The following is an 11801-nucleotide window of genomic DNA, read 5'->3' as shown; positions in this document are numbered from 1 at the left end:
GGCTGGGAAACAGACGCTGCTATTGGGCAGCCTGATACGTGACGTCACGTCTTCTCCGCCCTGATCATGCACTGTCCACATGCTCAATGAATGGATCAGAGCTGCTCTACTTTGGAAACCTTTTTCTCGAAGCTACCATCTGTAGTTGTGACACAATTCGGTCTGAAACTTATTTTTACAGTCTCTAGTCTGTAAGTATTTGGAAGAACAGGTTTTCTGTTGCTATGGTTGTCTCATTCAAGACAGAACACTACCACACAAAAAGTAATATAGGTTAGGTCGACAACCATCAAGCAACAAATAGAAAATAATTTAAAAAAAAAAAATAGCTATCCTTATAATATTTAGAATAGAGTAGAAAGCTTTTATTGCCATTGTATTAAATACACTGAAATTAGGAGTGTTATTCCTGATCAGTGCACTTAAATAAAACAGGAAAAACATAAAGACAAAATTAATGTAATTATTGAACTAGAATAAAATATAATGAGTATAAAGTATAGTATAAATAAATGTAAACATTTCACTGTTATGGATGTAATTATGGATGTAATTATTGCACTAGAATAGCTGTACACATAGAAGTATTAGGTTTATTTAGCAATTGTGGGTTATCTTTCATAACAATGCCAAAACCCAGGAGTGTGTAATGGCAGCGATTTTTGCATCAAGGTAATGAGTCAATTCTGTCAATTTCCTGGATTACTGGTTATTATTAGATTAAATAATCTATACATGGTTTCATTATCTTATTATTTGATCGGTTTAAGACAAGTGTTGCCAAAACATGCAGACTGTCTGTTAAATTAGAGATTAAGGCCACTGTCTATTAGAAATTATTGATTTAACAAGGTATTTAACCAATAGCATTTACTTATTCATAGGGGTACTTAAAAAAATAAATAAATCTTAGTATGTTCTTAGCCTTTTAATATTGGGTTGTACATGGAAACAGCAGCTGCAGGTCCACATCAGCCTAACTGGATTTTTGTTCCCTTCTGAAAGCTGCCACCCAATCAGCTGACTGCACTCAGAATAGTGGATTGGTGATTCAATAATGGAGCTGAACGAGTACACACAGTTTTTTAATTGGGAGCACAGTATGACAAGTTGGAGTCATGTGCATGGTTTCACTCTACACTTTTGTATAGTCAAAACCAATAATGTCATGTCCTGCATTAGAGAGGTTATGAAGGTCTCATGACTAGGATGGATGAGTAAAGAGTGATTCGGTGTCAGGTGAACAGGCACGGTGTGCCTCTTGTTGTTATGTAATACAAAACTTAGATGATATAGATGGGTTTGCCTTGATTGATGATGCCCAGATTTTACAGAAAAGAAATTGCTAAAGGATATTTCTGAACCCCATCTCTTTTGTTGAAAGTGTAAATATGTTTTTGGGTGGACCATAGGACCAGCCCTACAACCTCAAAACTCTGTCCCTATGTCCCCCTGTCACTGAGTGATGAAGTTCCACCATTGGTCGGAATGAGTATGATGACGTCAGTGTTGACTTATATAGTTAAGTAGGCCTACACACTATGGAGGAAGGAGAAATCATCTTTAAAATAAAACCATCTGAAAGTAGCGCAAGGAAACAATGCCAGTGGGAATTAAGTTTAAGTTCCCGTTGGAAACTAAATGTTTGTAGAACAAAAGTCACTATATAAACTCATAGTGAGTGAAGATTAGAAAGAATGAAGATTCAAGAGCTGTATTTGTCACCGACATCAGTCAGCACCAGTCACTGATCCTGTCCTATGTCCTCCTCCCTCAGCAGAGGTAAATCAGGTACTCACACCTTCACCATAAGCTCCCAGGACGCCATCCACGTGGATATTTAGCCATGTGGATTTACCGCTGAAAGAGGGGCCAGTTCATCACAGTAGGCAGCTAAGCTTACAACAATTTAGACATTTTAAGATACGTGGCAAACTAAAATAAACAGTTAGACTTTAGACAAACAGCTTTTGTTTTAGCTTGTCACAAGTCACTTTCAAGTCACACCAAAGTATCATATTGGACAGTCGGGCGTTAAATATGCAACACATCGCGTAAAATACGGACGCTTGGTCAGGTGCCTTTGGCGTCACTTTTAGGTTAAGGAAAAGGTTGTGGGTGCGCTTATAAAAAGGTACGTTTCCATGACACGCGGGACAAGAATGGAGAGGGTTTAGGAAAAGAAGAACGGGACAGTTGGTTTTAGAAAAAGAAGAACGGACAGTTGGGTTTAGAGAAAGAAGAACGGGACAGTTGGGATTAGGAAAAGAAGAACTGGACAGATGGGTTCAGGAAAAGAAGAACGGGACAGTTGGGTTTAGGAAAAGAAGAACTGGACAGATGGGTTCAGGAAAAGAAGAACGGACAGTTGGGTTTAGAGAAAGAAGAACGGGACAGTTGGGTTTAGGGAAAGAAGAACGGGACAGTTGGGTTTAGGGAAAGAAGAACGGGACAGTTGGGTTTAGAGAAAGAAGAACGGGACAGTTGGGTTTAGGAAAAGAAGAACGGGACAGTTGGGTTTAGAGAAAGAAGAATGGGACAGTTGGGTTCAGGAAAAGAAGAACGGGACAGTTGGGTTCAGGAAAAGAAGAACGGGACAGTTGGGATTAAGAAAAGAAGAACTGGACAGTTAGGTTCAGGAAAAGAAGAACGGGACAGTTGGGTTTAGGAAAAGAAGAAAGCGACAGTTGGGTTTAGGAAAAGAAGAAAGTGACAGTTGGGTTTAGGAAAAGAAGAAAGCGACAGTTGGGTTTAGGAAATGTGACATGCGGGACACGAACCCCGGTCTCCTGGGTGAATGTTCTGTGTTGTTTGACCCATCCATCACCCCAACCAACCTCCCTATGCTGATTTTCGGGCTTTCATACTACTCGCTAGCGTTGTCGCTCTTAATGCTACATTATCTTCAAGTGCCATGTAGCTGCTGCTCTCCCTGGTGCGTTCTACACACACGCTGAAGGGTCCTTTTTGCATTGTAGCTGACGCTGACAGCCACTGCCCGAGCATCCGTATTTTACGAGTTCGGAGTGAGAACGGGTTGGAATATATATTTGTAGTGTGAGAAAGGCAGCATAGTCAAGTTAGTTCTCACAAGGACAAGCCAGCGTGCATCGGAAAATGAGAGAAACTGAATTATTGCCTCCTGCTGACAGTTTAAAGGATCACGAGATGGAACTGCAGCGATTTAATTATACTGTTATTGGAAGCCAAACGCTTTGAATAAGTGTCGCAATCTGTCTGTCTATATCCGTCTGTCTGCCTCTCTGTTCCAGTCAGTGGCTGTCTCACCCTCCCTTCATTTCTCACTGTAAATAAATTATGTAATATAGGCCTAGCCTGCATTTATGTTACTATTGTGTATGTGTGTGCCAATCCTCACACCACCTAGTTCAAAACGTCTGATTGTGATGCATAAATCTAACTTACATGTGATCAAACTTTAATTACTATCATTTAATATACTTTATCTCATTGTTTAGATATTGGAATTGTAAAATTGACAAAAACATCGAACGTGCTGTTTTGTGCCTGACATGGCTGCTGAAGAGAGACAAAAGTAGTGCAACATGAACAGGAGCAAAGTGTCACACACACACATACATACATACATATATATATATATATATATATATATATATATATATATATATATATATATATATATATATACACACACACACACATATATATATATATATATATGTGTGTGTGTGTGTGTGTGTGTGTGTGTGTGTGTGTGTGTGTGTGTGACACATTGCTCCTGTTCATGTTGCACTACTTTTGTCTCTCTTCAGCAGCCAGGAGGGAGACGAGAATGTGCTGCCTGGATCATTAATTGGAACACTTACTTGTAAAAATCTTCTTCCTGCCAACGCTGGCTACCGAAATCTGGTGCCACTGATATGTCTGCACTTATCTCTGATGCTCTGAAACAGACGTTACAGGCAACACGGTCCGTGTACTTGGCGGCCAACGGATTTTCGTTTTGAAAGGAAAAAAACAAAAACGAAAAACGGCCAGTTTCCCAATTACCATTAGTAAATAGGAAAACAAAAAACGGAAAACAACCCATTATTCGTTTTTTGTTTTGATATTAAAAAACGAAAAACAATCTCGTTATCCGATTGTCTTTGATGTATTTGTAGATGGAACTCGGAAATTAAAATGTGTGTATAAATCTTATTCCTTTGTCAGTACCCGATCCGTACCGCCTGTAAAATCCGTTCTGTGCACTGCCTGATCAGTTCTACGCTTGCGCGAACACCGGCAAACTTCACAGCTCTATGCACGCATTGGCGTAAGGATGTTTGGACATTCCCGGTTACCGGAAGAAAACTTTAGACAGTGACAGTAGACCGTTATGATGGCAGAGATGAAGTTTACAAGGTGTTTGCTGGAGTTGCCTAAAGTATCTGTTAATGATATACGGAGGGTCGTCTGGCCATCCAGTACAACACCATTTAAATAATTAAATTATTTTATTTTTTATTTTTTTATTTTTTATTATTAAATTAAATAAAGGCTTCAAATTTTACGTTTCATCATTTCTTTGCAACTTTGAAGGTAATTTGCTAACGCTAGCTAGCCTGAGCTAGAAGCCTTGCTTTGGTGTTTTAAGTCATGACTCCGTCCTGCTTCAGGTTAACCATGCTTTTAATAAAGTTTAAGCATGTGTATACCTCTCACTTTGTGTTTGTACTTTTATGAAAGTATCGGGTAAAACAGGGCTACAAATGAGATCTCTGTGAGAGACCAGCTAACTCCTAGCAAACTATTATGTAGCTCAATGCTGGACATTTCACCCCTAATTCCGGTCACTTTACTGTATTTGTATTTGTTTAGTATTTGGTTTAGAAGCCTTTATTGGTGATTTTTACGGTACAAAGTCCTGCTACATACATACATAGCTAGCTATATGCTCCGCTATGTCGCGTTAGCATGCAGCTACAATAGTTAGCTATGAGTATGCTAACGTTAGATTGTAGTGGAACGAAGCAGCACTTTCTAACGTCAAAAATCACAGATAAAGGCTTCTGAACCAAACACTACACAATCGGACATGTTTCAGCAGGAATGTGACCCGGAATTGGGGAGAATTTAACAACATTGCCAGCTAAAATGACCGTTAGCATGTAGCTACTATAGTGTTTACTGCCGTTGGCATGTAGCTACTATAGTGGTATACAGCAGTGGTGGCTGGGAGAGCTGTCATCCCATCTTCAAAAGGACACTTATGTACGTTTACACTTCATCGCATTAATAATAGACAGTCTATGGTTATTAGTCAAGACGAAGTATTAAAGGTAAAAACATTAACGTAAACAACACAACAACGATGTCGCTACACGGTTTTGGATCAGTGACAAGTTTCGAATGTTTGTAGCTATGACTATTGTATAATAAAGATTTAATAAAAAAAAGATTTAATAAAAAAGTTGTAATGTTTGGTCGTAAAGTGTTAACGTGTTCACTTAATACATCCATGGTTAACACATGGTACAAACATAGACTGTAAACCGCACATGGACATTGTTAGTTAATTATGCGCATGCACAGAACGGATCTTACAGGCGGTACTGGCCAATAAATGCTATTGAAGGGCGGGTCTTGGCGTGGCGGGAGTAACTTCCGGGTCACGAAAAAATACCAATGCAAAATTAAGGAATACGACTTATACACACGTATTTTAATTTCCGAGTTCCATCTACAAATACATCAAAGACAATCGGATAACGAGATTGTTTTTCGTTTTCTAATATCAAAACAAAAAACGAATAATGGGTTGTTTTCCGTTTTTTGTTTTCCTATTTACTAATGGTAATTGGGAAACTGGCCGTTTTTCGTTTTTGTTTTTTTCCTTTCAAAACGAAAATCCGTTGGCCACCAAGTACACGGACCGCTAACGCTAAACGGTGTAAAATTTGACTGTTTTACTGTAGAGGATTCAACACCGGTATGTAACAATCTGCAGCTGCCGTCGGAGAAACAACACAGACGGTGCGTTCAATGAAACTGGTAAACTACAGCCTCGTGGTGCATTTGAAGTTATTGTTTATTATAGTTATTTAGCCTGCCTCTCTTAGTTATGCTGTTATAACTCTAGACTGCTGTGGGAAGCTCCTTCCAAGGACACAGTGAGCCGCTCCCTCTTCTCTCTTTTCACTTGTCTCCTTTTGTGTGCATCTTAGTCCCAGAAATGCCTGTTACTAACCTAGCTCTGGGGAGTTTTCTCCCCGGAGTCCCTATGCTTCTTCTTCACCCAGAACATCGCCTTGGAATTGGGTGGCACCTACACCGGGGTCCTGGGTGCAGCTGACGCTATGGACTTACTACACCCTGCTACGCTCTGCGATTCCCCGCAGTGTCCGACTGCGTCCTGCCGCGTCCAACCGCGTCCACCCAGGCTGCTGTGCCACACTACACCCCGTAACGCCCTGCTGTACCCTACTATGACATTAACTACTACGACTACCATTGTGATCACTGTTTCACTATCTTTATTATGACTATTATTGCCACCATTCACCACTCCCCCAACTGGTGCCGTCAGACACCGCCTACCAAGAGTCTGGGTCTGTCCGAGGTTTCTTCCTAACAAAAAAGGGAGTTTTTCCTCGCCACTGTCACAATAGCTACTGCTAATGCTTGCTCTTGAGGCAACCACTGTAATAGTTGGGGCTTCGTAAACTACAGAGTTTGGTCTAGACCTACTCTATCTGTAAAGTGTCTCGAGATAACTCTTGTTATGATTTGATACTATAAATAAAATTGAATTGAATTGTAAATGTCCTTTTCCCATCTGGTGGTTGTGTTTGTCGTTCAACAGCAATCTACTAGTGAAATAAGTTATTGTTATTGTTATACATTATTATTAAATCATTTAATTTTGACCATATGGCCTTAGCAATAAACAAGCCGTTCTTTAATGTCACCGACTGTTGTTTAGTACCCTTTTTTTTTCTTTTCTTTTTTTACTTTCTTAAAAAGTATTGGTTCAGGCACCGTTAATTATGTATGCGATTAATTTCGATTAATTAATCACAGAGTATGTAATTAATTAGATACAATTTTTTAATCGATTGACAGCCCTAAAATATATATATGTATAATATATATATGTATATATACTATATACATAGTATACTACTATACTATATATATAGAATGTAAAATAATAGAATTTTAATCATGTGATAAAACATGCGATTAATCACGTTTAACTATAGAAATTCAACGATATATCACGATTAAGAAAATGTAATCGTTTGACAGCCGATATATACATATATATATACTAGTGCTGTCAGTTAAACGCATATTAACGGCGTTAACGCAAACCCATTTTAACACCGTCTTTTATCGTGAGATTAACGTTCTTTTTGGCCTAGCAAACTTTGTAGTTTTTTTCACATGCTGTTGCAACAACTAGTAACGTTAGAAAAACTACAACACCACACCGGATCTAGCTAGACCAGAAACAAACAACAGACACACTTGTTTGGGCTTGTGAGCCAGCCAAAGAGTAGTACATACTTGCAAACTAGTCGCTTTTCGGCGAAAATCGACGTTTTGAATGGGAAAATGTCATCCATGTGAATCGTGCAGATCCGAAGAGTTTTTATTTGTGGGGGTTGCTAATACGGCACTGGTGCCTTAACGACCGTTATCTACCGGACCGAATAGCAATGCGGATTTCGGTGCCTTATTTAGTGCCACTTAAATGCCTGCGCTTCTCTCTGATGCTCCGAAAACGGACGTTAAAGGGAACTGAAACATCACCGGACGGGACGCTAGTCAACACCACTTAGCAGCAGCTAACGTTAACCTACTGTTAGCTAGAAGCTGGAGTAAACACGGTTAAAATGCTGACAGCTAAACGGTGTAAAGTGTGACTGTATTTCACTGGAGAGGCTTCTAACACCAGACTGCAGCTGCCGTTGTCTGAAAAACACAGACTCGCCTCGCCAGCCTCGTGGTGCATTCATAGTTATTGTAAAATACCCTTTTCCCATCCAGTGTTTGTTTTCGCCGTTTTGTGCTCCTTTCTTTTTTTAGATCAACTTTTTATTGTTTTATATTTTTGAACATACAGAACAGACAAATACAATTGAACAAGGTGCTCGTTTTATATATATATATATATATATATATATATATATATATATATATATATATATATATATATATATATATATCTTTCGGTTCAGGCACCATTTTAAAAGTATCGTATCATGTTGATAAGAGCATTAAAATGAGAAAAAATAATGGGACAAAAAGAAATCAAGGGACATTTAGAATAGAGAAAAATTTGCGATTAATTGCGAGTTACCTATGACATTAATGCGATTAATCGCGATTAAATATTTTAATAGTTTGACAGCACTAGTATATACATATATACATATACACATATATAAATACACATATACACATGCATATATACACATATATATAATTACTGCACATTTACACATGCAATACAGATGAAGAAGAGGCTGAGTCAGGTCATTTTCAGGCATCATGATGAGGAGAAACGCCTGCAGCAGCTGGATGGAATCATGACACACTGACAATAAAGTTAAACAATGGGAACTACTATTGTGACAAACAGGGTCAAAATGTGTTGAATCTCTGCTATGTCATCCAAAACGTTTCAAACTTCATCTACCAGCCCCAGAAGTGGGTCATGAAACAACACTCATGTCTCATGATATCCTACACGTGCAGAGGAAAGAAAGATAGTGTCTCAGGTTTTTGTTGGACTTTAATCATGCTCTGAGGTATGTGTGAGTGCATGCCTGCATATGTATGTGTGTGTGTGTGTGTGTGTGTGTGTGTGTGTGTGTGTGTGTGTGTGTGGGTGAGGATCCCTGCTCTCAGCAACTCAGATTGCACTCATCACGAGTGAACCCATTCTTTATCAGTGTTCGGGTTCAAAGGGTATGATAAGGAAGAGAAGAGGGGAGAGGGTAAGGCAAAAAATAGATATTGTTTAACTAGTGGTTAAACATTACATGTGGAGGTTACAATTTTAGCTCACACTAAAGGGACACATTTAAAAGTCTTCAAAGTTTCATGATCTTGAATGTTTCTGTATAATGAGTAATTCAATTGGAATATTACTTTTGTATATCTGGTAAAAAAAGAAAAATCTCGCTTTTGGTCCAAGAAGGGACAGAACGAAAACAAGCACCCAAGTAGATAGTTAAATATCTGTCTGAGAATTGCATTAGTTGGTCAAGATCTAAGTCCGGTGGAATTTTCAAAATGTTTGCTTTTGCAGGTTTTAATGTCATCAAGTTTGCTTTTGGGTGGCTCATGCTAAAAAAAGAAAAACAAGTCATTGACCTGGCTCATCAAAACATGGTTCCAATGCCATTCCACTGACCAAAGTGCAACTCACTTAGTAAGTCAATAAGAAGCAAGCCTTTGAGAATGTTATATTCGCTGATCATCAGTTCTGTTTGTATAGTACAATACAGTTCATATGGTAGCAGCATAGTTTCAGCAAGGCAGCATACATCAGTGGAGCTACTGGATATTAAATACAATACCTTGCACAAAGGGACATGCAGTTTGTAGCCTTATATAAAACCATTATCTCAGCTGACATGCACACCTAAATATCAGGATGTAGGCAGGTGCAACACTTATTGGAATCTGTAATGTTTGATGTCTTTGAACCAGTGACCTGCTTTACAATAATTTGTGGCTTGGACCTCTGCATAAACAAAAGAAAAAGTAAATGCCAGCCAGGCAAGCAATCACTCACTCACTCACTTATGTATCACAGTGGTGGATCATGGGTGAGGTATAAAGGTCAATTACTAAAGTATAAGTAGCTACACAAATATATATACAGTATATATATATATATATATATATATATATATATGTATATATATACACACACACACACACACACACACACTGTACATTACTTCATCAGAAGTCCTGCATTCAAAATGTTCCTTTAGTTAAAGTATGCAACTAGTATCAACAAAATGTACTAAGAGCATCAGACTGTGTTATATTATGTATGATAATTATTGAATTATTTATTAGTTGTGATCAAATTTTTATTTATATTTGAAACAAGACAGTTTGTACAGACCAGTTGGAGTGTAGAAGACAAAAACAAACAAATACTGATAAGTTGAATTATTATCACTGATTTATTAACATATAGTTCACATTTTAATGCAGTTGGTCAAGGTACTTTTACACATTATATTTAGGCTACTGTTAATTGTGATTTAATTTACTGTACAGGAATGCATCATATTGTATATGCTCATTATAGGTTTTTAAAATCGTTATCTACAAAATAAACAAACTATAGCTGTCAAAAAAGGTAGTGGAGTAAAAAGTAGGCCTACAATATTTCCACCTGAAAGCTGGAGTGGAAATATAAAGTAACATACAGTTGTAATAGTCAAGTAGGCTACAAGCCCTACCTCTAAATTGTATTTCAGAACCTTAGGCTACACAAGTTGATGTACTTACGTAGTTACTTTCCACCACTGCTGTAGCTTAGACCAGAGGTTCCTCAAAGACTCATGGAAACCTATAGTGAACATTTAAACTATCATTGTTGTCTTTTGTCATTGTACTGTTTTTTATGGACTGTAATTGATAATAAGAATGTTTCAAAGGAAACCCCTCAAACCCTCTGTCTCTTACCCCCCAAGGTCCATGAACCTCACCTGTGGAACAACTGTCCTCCCCTGAGAGGGTTGACTAAACGCTGCCACCTAGCGGTATTATTTTGACATATTGTATTACTCTAAAAAAAAAAGTCTCCATGGAGAATTGTTGAAATTGAACCTGACAAAACCAAACTGGCAGGATAAAGAGGTTGAAACATTTTAGGGGCAGTATACCCAAACAGGCATGATCACATGTTTGTTGGTATTGTTTATAGCGTGCACCGCATTTAACCCTCCTGTTGTCGGCTCAAATTTGACCCATTTTCAAAAAGTTTCTATATCAGAAATTCGGGTTTCTTTCAACCAAATTTTCAAAAGAAATACTGTGGATGGCTCCCTATAATTCTCTTTACAAGTTGTATTAAATTTCATAGCATTTGAAATTTTATTTTATATAAAAGAACGTTGAAAAAAGTGACAAAAATGTCTGGAAAAGCTTCAAAAACGTGGGGGAAAAAAACATACAATGTGTGTGTGTGTGTGTGTGTGTGTGTGTGTGTGTGTGTGTGTGAGAGAGAGAGAGAGATAGAGAGACTGAATGTTTGGGCATAGTGTCTGTGTGCATGAAACATCAAAATGCATGGAATGCCCCAGCTTATCAATCACGTTGTGTGCATTAGACATTCAAAAGCTACCATCATAAACAGTTAAAAACACACGAGTGTAACATCATAACCATAATCACATGGGCTACTTAAAAACAGGCTAGACATAACTAACGTGTTACATAAACAACAGTAAAAAAAAGTTATAACATAATATGTTCATCAATCATAACCACAATTACCTTGTGGGAGTGTGGACCGCTCTAGCAAAAATACAAAACAGATAACTAGATCATATACAATCAGAACAGATAACCATATCATATACAATCTGTATATGGATTGTTTGAGGTAATGTGTGTCAAATGGACTCAACTCATTGCAATTTTCTAACCTATCAAATGACTGGAACAGTTAACTTATCAACTATCTGGCAAATTTCCTGCCAGGCAGTAGCATTGATTTGAACATGGCGTTTAGTCACTGGCGTCGGCTCGTTCGTACCAGACCAGCAGCACATTGGTGGATGTGTTGTGCTGTGCTGGTG

This window comes from Sander lucioperca, chromosome 9 (genome assembly GCF_008315115.2).
Source record: "Sander lucioperca isolate FBNREF2018 chromosome 9, SLUC_FBN_1.2, whole genome shotgun sequence".
In the NCBI taxonomy this organism is placed as follows: domain Eukaryota; kingdom Metazoa; phylum Chordata; class Actinopteri; order Perciformes; family Percidae; genus Sander; species Sander lucioperca.
Note: the sequence above shows the minus strand (reverse complement) of the source record.